This window comes from Homarus americanus, unplaced genomic scaffold, assembly GCF_018991925.1.
Source record: "Homarus americanus isolate GMGI-L3 unplaced genomic scaffold, GMGI_Hamer_2.0 scaffold25013, whole genome shotgun sequence".
Taxonomy (NCBI): Eukaryota; Metazoa; Arthropoda; class Malacostraca; order Decapoda; family Nephropidae; genus Homarus; species Homarus americanus.
The window spans coordinates 7,472,918-7,485,593 of record NW_024722158.1 but is presented as its reverse complement, the minus strand read 5'-3'; the positions used below and the strand labels follow the sequence as shown (position 1 = coordinate 7,485,593).

The following is a 12,676-nucleotide window of genomic DNA, read 5'->3' as shown; positions in this document are numbered from 1 at the left end:
TTCAATAATTGTCTAGTTCAAGAGAGAAGTGCTTTCCCATCTGGAGCATATCCCCGAGATATACTAGGGACTGTCACTGACAGTCTATCACAGTGGTCCTCAACCTTGTTTGCCCCATGCACCCCTTTCACCATATGTCAGAATGTCATTCCCCCCTCCTTTCCAAGATTGTCTGCCTCAAAAAGTGCATTCCAAATAATATGCATATAATACTGAAAATCCTTTATTTTTTCCATATTAGTATCAGTTTTCCCCTCCCCTGAAAACCTGAGGGGGGAAATTCCCCCCTGGTTGAGAACCCCTGGTCTATCAGTTGGTTGAAAATGTTCAAAGGAGGGCCACCAGACTGGTGCTTGCGCTTCGGCACCTCGACTAAACTGAGAGATTGGAGCGCCTGAACTTGCCTAGCTTTTATGACAGATGAGCAAGGGGCCACCTAACTGAGGTGTATAAGCATCTCAAGGGGCACTACTCAGTCGAGCTGAAGGTTGAAGAAGCCGCAAGTCCAGAAAACTGAGGGCAAACTTTTTCGGAGCAAGAGTTTGAACTCTTGGAACAATCTGCCAGATAGTGTTGTGGCGGTGTAGTGGATTTCTCCCCTACAAACACTGTTTGTCGCTGAGTAGCCGACCCCGCGAATTCCACAGTGTATGCCTCGTGGTCTAGGTCAACCAGCGCCGCCCACGGAGCGGGGATCAACTATCTACCCACGCCTACCTCCACTAAAAAAGACCTGACCTCGTGGTGACCTGTCTCTTTTCTACCTACACCAACCAGCCAGCAACACCTCCTCCTCCTCCGCCTGCCTGGCGGTCCTCGCTCCCGCCGGCGAGCATGGCGACCCACAAGCTGGTCCTCCTCTGAGCACCCTCACCAACCAGCTCTCTCTTCTTCTAGCTACAGCCGCAGCAAGCTACACCACCTCCTCCGCCGCTGCCTGGGGTCCTCGCTCCCACCGGCGAGCATGGCGACCCACAAGCTGGTCCTCCTCTGAGCATCCTCACCAACCAGCTCTCTCTACATCACGCTTGTAACCATGCTGTCACTTCCCAGCACCAAGCTGCATTGTACATCCAATACAACATGTATACAGAGTGCACATTGTGAGTTTCCTTTCTCCATCCCATCCCGAGTCCGAACAAACATCTCATACCCCACAGTGGCACTGAGTGTAAGCACTTTCAAGACCAGACTTGACCAACACTGCAGCAGATTCAGGTACATTCAGGAGCCGGTGCACACCCAGTACTTGCCAACAGTGCATAACAGAGACGTAACTGATAGCAAAGCGGCTTACGAGCCGATCAGTGGTGAAGAGGTTAAAAGGAAAAGTTGAGAATAATAATTATTATTTAGTTATACCGTATAGTTAATATGGCGAGTTTAATATCTCGTTATGACTTATAAATAGTATCATAATATTTATAAATTATTACTAAATAGACTTTAAATAGCCAAAGGAATTTTTTCATTTAATTTTTTTAGTGGATTTGTAAAAGCTGTCAAATCATTTGGTTCTCTGGCTATAGACTTAAGTTTCGTTTAATATTAAAATATTACCTTTAGGGGGAATTTAATCAATAATTTAACATTATAATTAAAGCATAATTTATTTATGTGATGTAAATTTTATTAGTAAAATACTTTTATTACAGTAATATTAATGAAAACTTGTAATTACCGAAAGATAAGAGAGAGAATCGGACAAGGTGTAGCAGGACGACAACAAGTGACGTTGGTTTGGGAGTATTTGTTAATTTTGTGAATAAATGTTAATTTGTGGGCCTTCCTCCCTCCCCTGTGGTAAGTTAACATTATGTATGTGTGTATGTATATACGTATGGCCTTGTTAAGGTAATAAATAAGACACAGTACAACTAATGTGGTCGTTTTGTGTATTTTTGTTAATTGGTGGGGCATTCCTCCCTCCCTCGTGGTAAGTTAACATTATGTCTGTCCTTGTTAACTAGGTACCACTTAAGTTTATATTTATTTACCATATAATATAGTAATGTTATAATATATTACTGGTATAATATAGTACTGGTATAATATTGTGCTGGTATAATATAGTACCAGTGTAATATAGTATTGGTATAAGGGTCCGACTAATTACCCAAATGTACCCAAATGTAGTCAAATATAGCCGGAATGAAGTTAAATAATGGTCCTAGATGAATAAATCGGACTGCCAATCACTTCTCGACTAGTATTTGGTGTCACAGTCACAAAAAATTGGTAAACTTAATTTAATCTGAGTTAATAGGTCGCGTGCATGTACCGACGGAGCGAGGAATTACCCAAATGTAGTCAAATATAGCCGCAATGAAGTCAAATAATGGTCCTAGAAGAATAAATCGGACTGCCAATCACTTCTCGACTAGTATTTGGTGTCACAGTCACAAAAAATTGGTAAACTTAATTTAATTTGAGTTAATAGATCGAGTGCATGTACCTAACCTAACCTAACCTCGACTAGTATTTGGCTTCACGAAGTAACAAAAAATTGGTAAACTTAATTTAATCTGAGTTAATAGATCAAGTGCATGTACCTAACCTAACCTAACACCACAACTCAGATTAAATTAAGTTTACCAATTTTTTTTGACTTTATGACACCAAATGATAATCGAGAAGTGATTCACAGCTCGAATTACGCTTGTACGACCATCATTTGACTTCATTGCGGCTACATTTGGGTAATTCCTCGCTTCGTCGGTACATACACGCGACCTATTAACTCAGATTAAAGTAAGTTTTCCAATTTTTTGTGACTTTCTGACACCAAATACTAGTCGAGAAGTGATTAGCAGTCCGATTTATTCATGTAGGACCATTATTTGACTTCATTGCGGCTATATTTGGGTACATTTGGGTAATTAGTCGGACCGCTGGTATAATGTAGTACTGGTATAATATAGCACTGGTATAATATAATACTGGTATAATATAGTACTGGTATAATATAATACTGGTATAATATAATACTGGTATAAGTTAATATTCGTCCATTGGCTGTCTGCAGGTTCCCAATATAACAGACACAAAGACTGATTATATTAATACAGTATCACAAATTTCAAGGCTTAAATTTATATTCCCGCTATGTTGCCTGAGTCTTTTATCATCTTGTCCTCACTTTTATCATCCAGTAGATAAATTCTGTCCTCACTTTTATCATCCTGTCCTCAATTTTATATGATAATACTGTACTGGTATATTTTATATATGTTGATACTGTACTGGTATATTTTATGGTAATTAATGATGACTGACTCGCGGCCAATTTTTCATGGGAAACGTTTATAAAAAACTCAGTTTCACTGTGTTATGTATTGGACACTGTCATAGTTTGTGAAAATGTGTTAAAACCTGGTTATTTCTAAAGTAAACTTATCCTAACCTAACCTCACCTCACCAAGTTTTTTTTATAGTAAATATAGTGTTTTGTTTGTTACAGGAGATGTTACAACAAAACTTTGGGAGATTGAACTGCTCTATAACAGCTGAAAATGATAACTGGAGCATGGAACAAAAGCTTCCACCAGCACTGCCACCACCACTACTAGCACCACCACCTATGGCAAGGTAAACTATAGGAACAGCTCTCATAGTCTATACAGGAAATCTTTGTGCTCATCAAACTCTTAAGACAAGTTGTTGTAAATATGGTCCTGTTAGTCATTTGTCTGTCTGTCTGTATTCCATTTTTATATCTTTCTATCTATTTAACAGTCTGTGGCTCCCAGCCTGTTGACCATGGGGGTAATTTAAACCATGTGAGTTCATAATAAAACTCCTAACAGAGTGCCAGAGTTTAAACGAGGGGTCTGCAACCCTCATATTTGTGGCCGGCATTATAGCATCCATAATATGTGATGAGCGGTCGGCTAAGTTTATAAGTAAGATAAGGATGTTGGAACACTTGATGACCTAATGTGATACTCTTTGTTGAACTGGTAAATTATACCTGACAATTCTAGTACCTGTAACAATTACTGTTGAAAATCTGCTTCAACTCCTAAAGTTCAGTTGATCCTGGGGTGCCTAAAGTTCAGTTGATCCCTGGGGTGCCTATACAAGTTGTACCTCTCTAGTCCGGCATTCTGTGGTCCGGAAACTCCCGTGGCCGGAACGATTTTAGTTTGCCCAATAGGTAGATAGGCAGCCATTATTATTATTTATTTTTAATTTTTTTTTTTACTAATCTGAATTATTATTATTATTACAGGAGTATTAAATTTTCTCCCCTCAGGCCCCAATGTGGGTCAGTGACCTATGCCCGACTAATCCCCGTAAAAAAAGCCGCGGGATGTTAAGGTTTGTTTACATCCGGCAGTTCAGCTGCTCTCTCTCTCACTGTTTGTCTATACAGAGTACAACAGCCCATAAGAGCCCGCACCGATAGATATAAGAACAGCACCATCCCAACTATTGTTAAAATAATAAACAACTCCTGATTTATGTACTGTACAGCCCTGTAAATGTATTCAATGCATATTACAGTATATCATTATGTCTAAATGAAATGTAAGTCTGTATATTTTCATCCACCGGCTGCAACTCTATTAATAAACCGTTTATTATTATTATTATTATTATTATTATTATTATTATTATTATATATGAGCAGTAAGTAAGTGTTGCTTTCATATTCTTATGTAGAGTAATGACGATATGTTTTCATGTGCTCACTTACATATTCGCAGTCTCACTTTTTTCCTTTACCATTAATGGTTAGCTACTTTTATTGATCCATTTATTAACATTAAATAACATTACTTAAAACAACCATATTAATTTTTTACATTAATTTTACTACAGCTACAACCAGGGTCTTATTTTCTTCAGTTTTATATGTAGAACCAGTCAGTCACTGGTTTTGTAATCAACGAAGACAATGCTGTCTCATTTCTTCGTGTGTTTCAATATTCTACGTATTATTAATGAATTGTATTGCTCATTTTGCACACATAAACATTAATTCAATAAAAATGACATTCAGTAATAAACAATAATGAATCCTTTGGACATAAGAGAAATGACGCTGTTTACACGATTGTGCATGTAGTCTGAACGTTGACAGGCCGTTCAAACCCGTCGAAATTCGAGTTTCCGCCGTCAAAATTTTAAATTATGCAGTGTTTTTTTTTTGTGTTTCCAAATAAAAAACGTTGAATTAAAAACTCGCGAAATTTGAGAAGCTACTGTATGACATTTAACCCTTCAATGTGTCTTCAAAGAGACCATGAAGCAGAGAAAGTGGTGCTAGTGCTTCCAAGTGTATGCACAAGTCACTATCTATCCAGGAAAAGGGTGAATTTCCATGGTCTGGAAATTTCCATGGTCCGGCACCGGTCAGGTCCCGAGGTTGCCGTACTAGAGAGGTACAACCTGTATAAGCTTTGGGTAGAGCTCCTTTGTAACTTGGCTTATATATAAATAAGTTAAGGGGTTAATTTACAAACCCAAAATGGTCTTTTCTCCATTTATTCATAAACTGGAAATGTCACAGGCTATTAGTATAAGCACCGCAATTAACACTGTGAGCTGTGAGTGTTACTTGAGGACAGGGCTCATTAGGGCTGAGGTCCAGAGGACTAGTACCTGTGAGGGGAGGTATCTCTGAGAAGAGAGGGGCCTCTGAAGGAGATGCCGAGTTAACCCTACAATCTCAAGGTCAGCCTACTAAGGAATTTCCCTTCACGTGAACAGCGCAAGGCATATCACAGCTTATGGAAGATTACAATAGGGTGATTGTTTTATGCAAACTAAATGTATTAACCCAAGTTTATGTAATTGTTATTGCCATTAGACAAGAGATAATACAGGGTCCTAAATTAACTAGGGTTTTAAATATGAAAAGTTTTTGGCCGAACCGTTGTTATCAGAGGTTTTACTGTACTTCTATCATATCTCCTCGCTCGCTTCGTCTTTCTAGGGAATGCAAGTTTAGTTTCTTTAATCTACCCGGTATCTTGATAGGGAAGGTTTCTAAGTCCCGGAATCATTTTCGTCATTTTTCACTGCACCGACTCCAGGGAGTTGATATCCATTCTATAATAAGGGCACCAGAACTGAACAGCATAATCGAGGTGTGCCTGACTAGCGCAAGATATAGTTGCAATATGACCTCCACACTCTTATTACTTACACTTCTAGATATAAAACCTAATACTACTCTGTTTGCCTGATTTCGAACATTAACACACTGTTTTCTAGGCCGAAGGTCTGGCCTTACGAGTACCCCTAGGTCTCTTTCACAAGTCGACTTCTCAAGTTTTATGCTGTTATTGTTGTATACGTTTACAGTGTTTGTTCTACCAATATTAAGTACGCTGCACTTGCTGGTGTTGAATTTTTATTTGCCATTTTTCTAACCACTCCTGCAGTTAATTTAAATCCTCCTGTAGTATATTTGCATCCTGCCCTGAATTAATCTGCCACCCTATTTTGGTGTCATTCGCAAATTTGCTTATGTCACTGCTGATCCCAGTATCTAGATCGTTTATGTAGATTATGAACAAGAGTAGGCCCAGTACTGACCCCTGGGGAACCCCACTAGTTACACAGCCCCACTCGGATTTAAAACCATCTACGCTGACCCTCTGTGTTCTATCGGTGAGCCATGATTTTATCCAATTTAAAACTTTTCCCTCGGTACTATGAGCCTTAACCCTTAAGCCCCGGGTTAGGGTGCTGCTGGCAGTACCCCTTCCCCCCCGCGGGGATAAATCAAGAAAAAATCAAGTTTAAAAAAATAAATAAAAAAAAAAAGATTGGAAAATAGGTGGACGTGTTGGAACGTCAGCCGGGGCGTGCTAGTCGGATGTTCTGGAACGTCACCCGGGGCCTAAGGGTTAACTTTTCTCAGAAGCTTCTGATGTGGTACTTTGTCAAATACTTTGCTAAAGTCGAACTGTCCTCCGTTAGTTGTCTGACCCTGTCTTGTCGGTTATGTTTTTTTCTGCACGCGGTGGCGAAGTGGTTGACGATTCCACAGTAGTTGCAATTTTTTCCAAATGCAGGACATTGTCTCTGTCCATGTCGATGGCCAGTGCCATTACACCCGAGACAGTTCAGTTTTGGGTCGCGTGGCGTATCCTTACTTTGTTGTCTTCAATTGCTTTCCCAGTCCCGCTGATGTTGTTGTTTGTATCTTGTGTTTACCTTGTTCACATTGGTGCCTTCTTCACCTGCTCCATCTGGCAAGCTTGGGCTTCAGTTGATTCATAAGTGTAAGCGATTTGTAGAGCTTTCTGTACTGTTATGTCTGTCTCCTTCAGGTATGCACGACGCATTTTATGTGAAGTACATTTCTCCGCACTTGGCCCCTTGTGTACGTAGGCGGGTTACGTAGTTGTGTGTACTTTCCCCGACCACCTGCACCAGCATCCGGAACTTGTGTCATTCAAATACTTCGTTTGTTTTCTCACCGAAGTATTCATCAAGTGCTATTTTCATTGTTTTGTACATTGGCTCTGTTTGGTCTGTCGGTATCGCTGGATGTAATGTCTTCATGATTTCCTTCAGTTTCTTTCTTCCATAGAATCTGATGAGTGCTAGTCTTTTGGCATCTTCAGTTATGTTGAATGCAATGAAGGCATCTTCAGCATGCTCTATCCAGTCAGTCCATGCTTGTGTTTAGTCAGTCTCCTCTAGCTCTAGAGGTTATAGTGTTGGTATAGCAGTGGCCATGTTGTGAATAGATGTACCGGTATGTGCTTGATCCTCATCGCCAATTTACTGTATGCACCAACGGTCAGTAATATACTGTTTAATTTTGTTGATGTTTATTGTCTCAATACAGAAGGCACCAATACCTGAAATGTACAGAACAGGAATTAACACACATAGGCTACACCATCTCACACATATACTAGTACACACACTCCAATGACTATACGCTTGGAACAGTACAGTTGGGAACCACTGATCTAACTGCTTATGTATGTCTGTGTGTCTGTCTTTCTGTGCCTTTTAGTATATACCTATCTCAGTCAGTTTTATCTATTTATCAATACAGTACAAGTATTTGTCAGTCTGTCAATCTATGAACTGTATGTCTATCCATATGGCTTACCAGTATCTGTCAGTATCTATTTATTATTTAGAGAATGTATATAAAGTGATTTAAAACTTGCAGACACAGCATAATTGAGTTTTTAAATATTCTAAATATCTTCAATTATTCCAAAGGTCATTAATTAACACTTTATCTAAATGTTTAAACTGGACCCAGATCCTTAATCACCATGTAAAGTTGTACCTTTTTGTTGTATTATATTATATTTTCTTTATTTATAAACCACATCATTTATATAGAGTTTAATAAGTGTTAAAAATTATATTTTCTTCCGAGACACGAATTTGCTAGGTCATCATCTAGCACTGTGCATTGTAGGATTTATTGGGGACCTTAAGAGCGAGTTTGAACTAATGGGAAAACCTGTTAATCCGTCACCTCTCAATCCCCGTAGATGCTGGATAACTGGGATTCTACCTGTCTGTCTAAACTACTGTATTAATGTACCACTAATTTAGCTGGGAAAATTAAGGCAAAAATGACAAGTATGAAAGGCTTACAGTCCCAAGAAAGTTTACATAAACCAAACTTGCATAAAATAAACAACTTCTGTACTGAATGACTGTAAATTTATGGGCATATTTTTATCATAAACTGTTGTGTATATTAAATATTTTTTGTTTGTTTGTTACAGATGAGAACCTTGGGAAATTGAACAGCACCATCACAACTGACAATGATAACTGCAGGCTGAGACAGCTGTCATTGTAGAACTTAATTCCAATGAACACCATAACACCACCACCACAGCACTGCCACCACATATGGCAAGGTAAACTAAAGGAGTCATTTGTCTGTCTGTCTTCCATTTATATCTTTCTATCTACTTAACTGTTTCTGTATGTTTGTGTCTGTCTGTCTTTATGTGCCTTTCAGTATATTCTATCAATACCTATCTCAGTCTCTTTTATCTATTGTACTGTATATCTGTCAATCTATTTATCAATACAAGTATTGGTAAATTTACATTTTCAACTAATATGGCTCTTGAGTCGAGCAATGTGTTTTTCTGATGTCTTAGACCGGACATGGGCAACCTTTCCTCAGTCATGGGCTGCATTGTGATTTAGGTATTTTTCTGCGGGCCAACCCACCAAAATTTATATCCTACCTAACCCAAAAGTAATGCTAATATTGTATTAGCACGGACAGTGAAACAGTTTATCATCATGTTCACCTGACAATATTTTCAGTTTACAATCACAGACTTTTCCCATTGATGAAACAAATCAACTTTAATAATTTTTAAAGTAATGTGTTAATATTTTTTGGCATTTAACACAAGATGAGTGAAGCAGTCTGTGGATATGTTGATTTTTCCGACAGCATCTGTCTTACTTATGAGACACACCCACCAGAATAATGTCATTGTTAATCTTGGCATATGAGGAACTACAGTGAAACAACCTATAGACACATCTATTTATTTTACAATGCCAAGAAACATAATAATAATAATAATAATTAACGGTTTATTGAAAGAGCTTGGCAGCCAGAAGGCTGAAAATATACAGTTACATATTTGGGGAATGGGTTACGAATTACAAATAATATACAAGTAACATAAGTGATACAAATAAGATATATAATAACTAGATGGGGAAAAGCTCAAACTACAGGGCATTTCAACATAGTGACAGTGCAAGAAGTAGTATTTACTGGGAGTGAATACACTGGTTTATTACAAGTTATTGATAATTTTTACAGTGGTTGGGACTGGGCTGTTCTTATAGCGATCAGTTCGTGCACGTATAGGCTGGATACGGTTGTGGTGTCGAACAGCAATTCTCGGGCTAGGGATCTCAGGTGGTAGTAGGAGCCGGTGTCGAGGATGGTGTAGAAGCTTCTTACCAAATTTGCAGATGAGGTCGTGGTGATGGTCAGTGAGAGTCGAAAGGGTCAGTGTGTTAAGCGCTTCTTGATATGTGGAGTAGGAAGGGGAGAGAATAATCTTGCATGCCCTCTTTTGCACTTTTTCTAGGTGTTTACGTTGTGTGGCATTTAGGGAGGAAGACCAGGCATAGGTGAGCTTGGGAAGTATGAATGTTGTGTAAACACTGAGGAGCTTGGGTGCAGGAACTCCGAGGGACTTGAGTCGGCGGAGGAGGTGGAGACGGAAACTTGAGGATTTGACAACTTCACTGACGTGTGGTTTCCAATTTAGTTTGTTGTCTATGGTGACGCCGAGGAGCTTCGTGGAATCTACAACCTGGAGTGTGTTCGGACCTAAAGTATCCTTGATAATAGCAAGGGTTAGGTTCCGGAAAACTACTGTACCATGATAACTGACCAAAATATACCCCCAATAATGTGTAGGTAGTAGTACACTAAAAGATATAATACTAATAACATATCTTTACTACCTTATTTTACAGCATATAAGATGATTATTTTTTGTCTGAAAAATGGCAAAAAAATCAGCCTGCATCCTATGCGTATGTGAAGCTGTGGTCTTCCATAAGCTAATTGTATCTAACCCAACTCCAGAATTAAAAATATGTTATTTCAAACTTAAACACATTATTATTATTCTTAATTAATTAAAAAATAATTATTATAAATATAAAACCTGGATTTATAACTATTGTTCTGATGATGATAACCCGAGATGATTAATGTCTGTACGGCACACACCCAATTCTTCAGAGGTAGCTAAGCAGTAACCATTTCTGAACTCTTACAAGCATTACAATCTAGTGATGCCCTACCTGCAACATTTGTTTTTAAATCTACAAATACCTGAAACAAATGAAGATTTACAGGTAACTTTCTTTTCACATTTACATCTACAGTGACTCCTCCGTTAACGAACTCAATCCATTCCAGAAGGTCGTTCGTTAACCGAAAAGTTCGTTAACCGAAACCATTGTTTCAATGGGTTTTTGGGCAATTGGTTCCAGCTCACCGAAAATTTCCTAAATTCAACAAAAATGGTAGAAAAGTTCACTTACTTTGAGGTGTGTATGTAGAAGGCTCCTGGATGATGATGATGATGATGGGATTTAGAATGGGGATGGAGGAGAAGGAAGAAGAGAAGGTATTGGGGTGGAAGAGAAGTCACCCCATAAAATTTTAGCTCTGGTGTAATTCAAGATTATTTTCTTTAAATCAACACTGCACTGCATTATATATTGTCAATATATAAAATATATTTCAAAATGACCAATAATTTGCTTGGAAACACAGAAAAAAAGCGTTTAGTTGAAGAGAGTCTCAAGCAAGATGTTACCTCCAGTGAAAACAGAGAGAGACTAATGCCTGTTTGCTGTGTTAAGAGGCTGGATGCCGCGCATTAAACTAGTCACTTTACCTTCAATTATGTTCAATAATTGTTAAAATGACAAAAAAATTGAATATTAAACTTTTAAAATTATTGAATAGTATAAACTTCTTGATATTTACTAAAATAGTAAGGAATTTAAGCCCTAGAACCGATTAATGTATTGGCAGACTGATACTAAAGCTGGTTGCCCGGTCAGTGCAAGCGAAAACATGTTGAGGTCGGTTCGTAAGAACTTCGTTAACCGAATTTTTTTTCGTTAACCGAATAGAAGATCCTTATGGAAGGCAGTTCGTTAATCGAAATTACGTTAACCGAGGTGTTCGTTAAACGAGGGGTCACTGTATATATATATATATATATATATATATATATATATATATATATATATATATATATATGCAAGTAAATCACTGTGGGTGCGTGTGATCCAGGTATATGCTGATAACCACAAGGAAAGAAGAAAACACAAAGTTCCCAAGCGCTTTCGTGTAATTCACATCTTCAGGCGTGAGTACAGACTAAGGAGAAGTACAAAACAAGGTATATATATACAGAGGAGGGTGAGATCAAGTCCACAATGGTCAGGTATTAGGTAATAACCCTACTAATCTTCAAAAGCACTGCAGCAGTCGGTAGTCAGGTCAGAGGGTGAGCTGACCCAACCTTCTCACCTGGTTACAAATCTTCTTAATTACGAAATTATCCAGTTTGTACATACCATTACTCAAATTCATGTTGACTGATTCGGTATGTTTAATGAGACTAGATTCTATAATGATTCTACTGTCAATTGAATTACAAGGTAATATTGAGGAGGCATTATCCCAGTCAATGCAATGCTTATTATCCCTCAAATGAACAAACAGAGCATTGGATTCCTGGCCTGTCCTAACACTATATTAATGTTGTTTAAGTCTAGTTACAAGATCTTTACCTGTCTGGCCTAAGTAAAACATATTACATTCCTTGCAAGGAACCTTATAAATGCAGCCACTTGTATTGTTGGGGGAGTTCTTGATTAACATTTGTTTAACAGTGCATGAGTTTTTAAATGCCACATTGACATTCCAGGTTTTTAGTTGTAAAGGAATTTGAGAGAAATTTTTGTGAAATGGTAATACTAAGAGATTCTTATGGTCATGGGTGGGCTTGAGATCGGTTCTAAAGAAAGATTTCTTAGTAATGTTAAGGCATTTGTCTATGAAAGATCTAGGGTACTTAAGGTTCAAGCCAATATTATAGAGATATTTATATTCCTCATCGATGAATTCCGGGCTGCAAATTCTCAAAGCACGTAAAAACATTGA

At 38.2% G+C, this 12,676-nt stretch overlaps 1 long non-coding RNA gene across 1 annotated transcript; it reads left to right on the top strand.

The window, feature by feature from the left end:
• Window positions 1-1,695: 1,695 nt before the first annotated feature.
• LOC121862191 lies at window positions 1,696-8,883 on the top strand. The gene is made up of 3 exons (XR_006088189.1): window positions 1,696-1,803; window positions 3,461-3,588; window positions 8,721-8,883. It is a non-coding gene; the product is annotated as an uncharacterized LOC121862191 (long non-coding RNA).
• The last annotated feature ends 3,793 nt before the right edge of the window (window positions 8,884-12,676 follow it).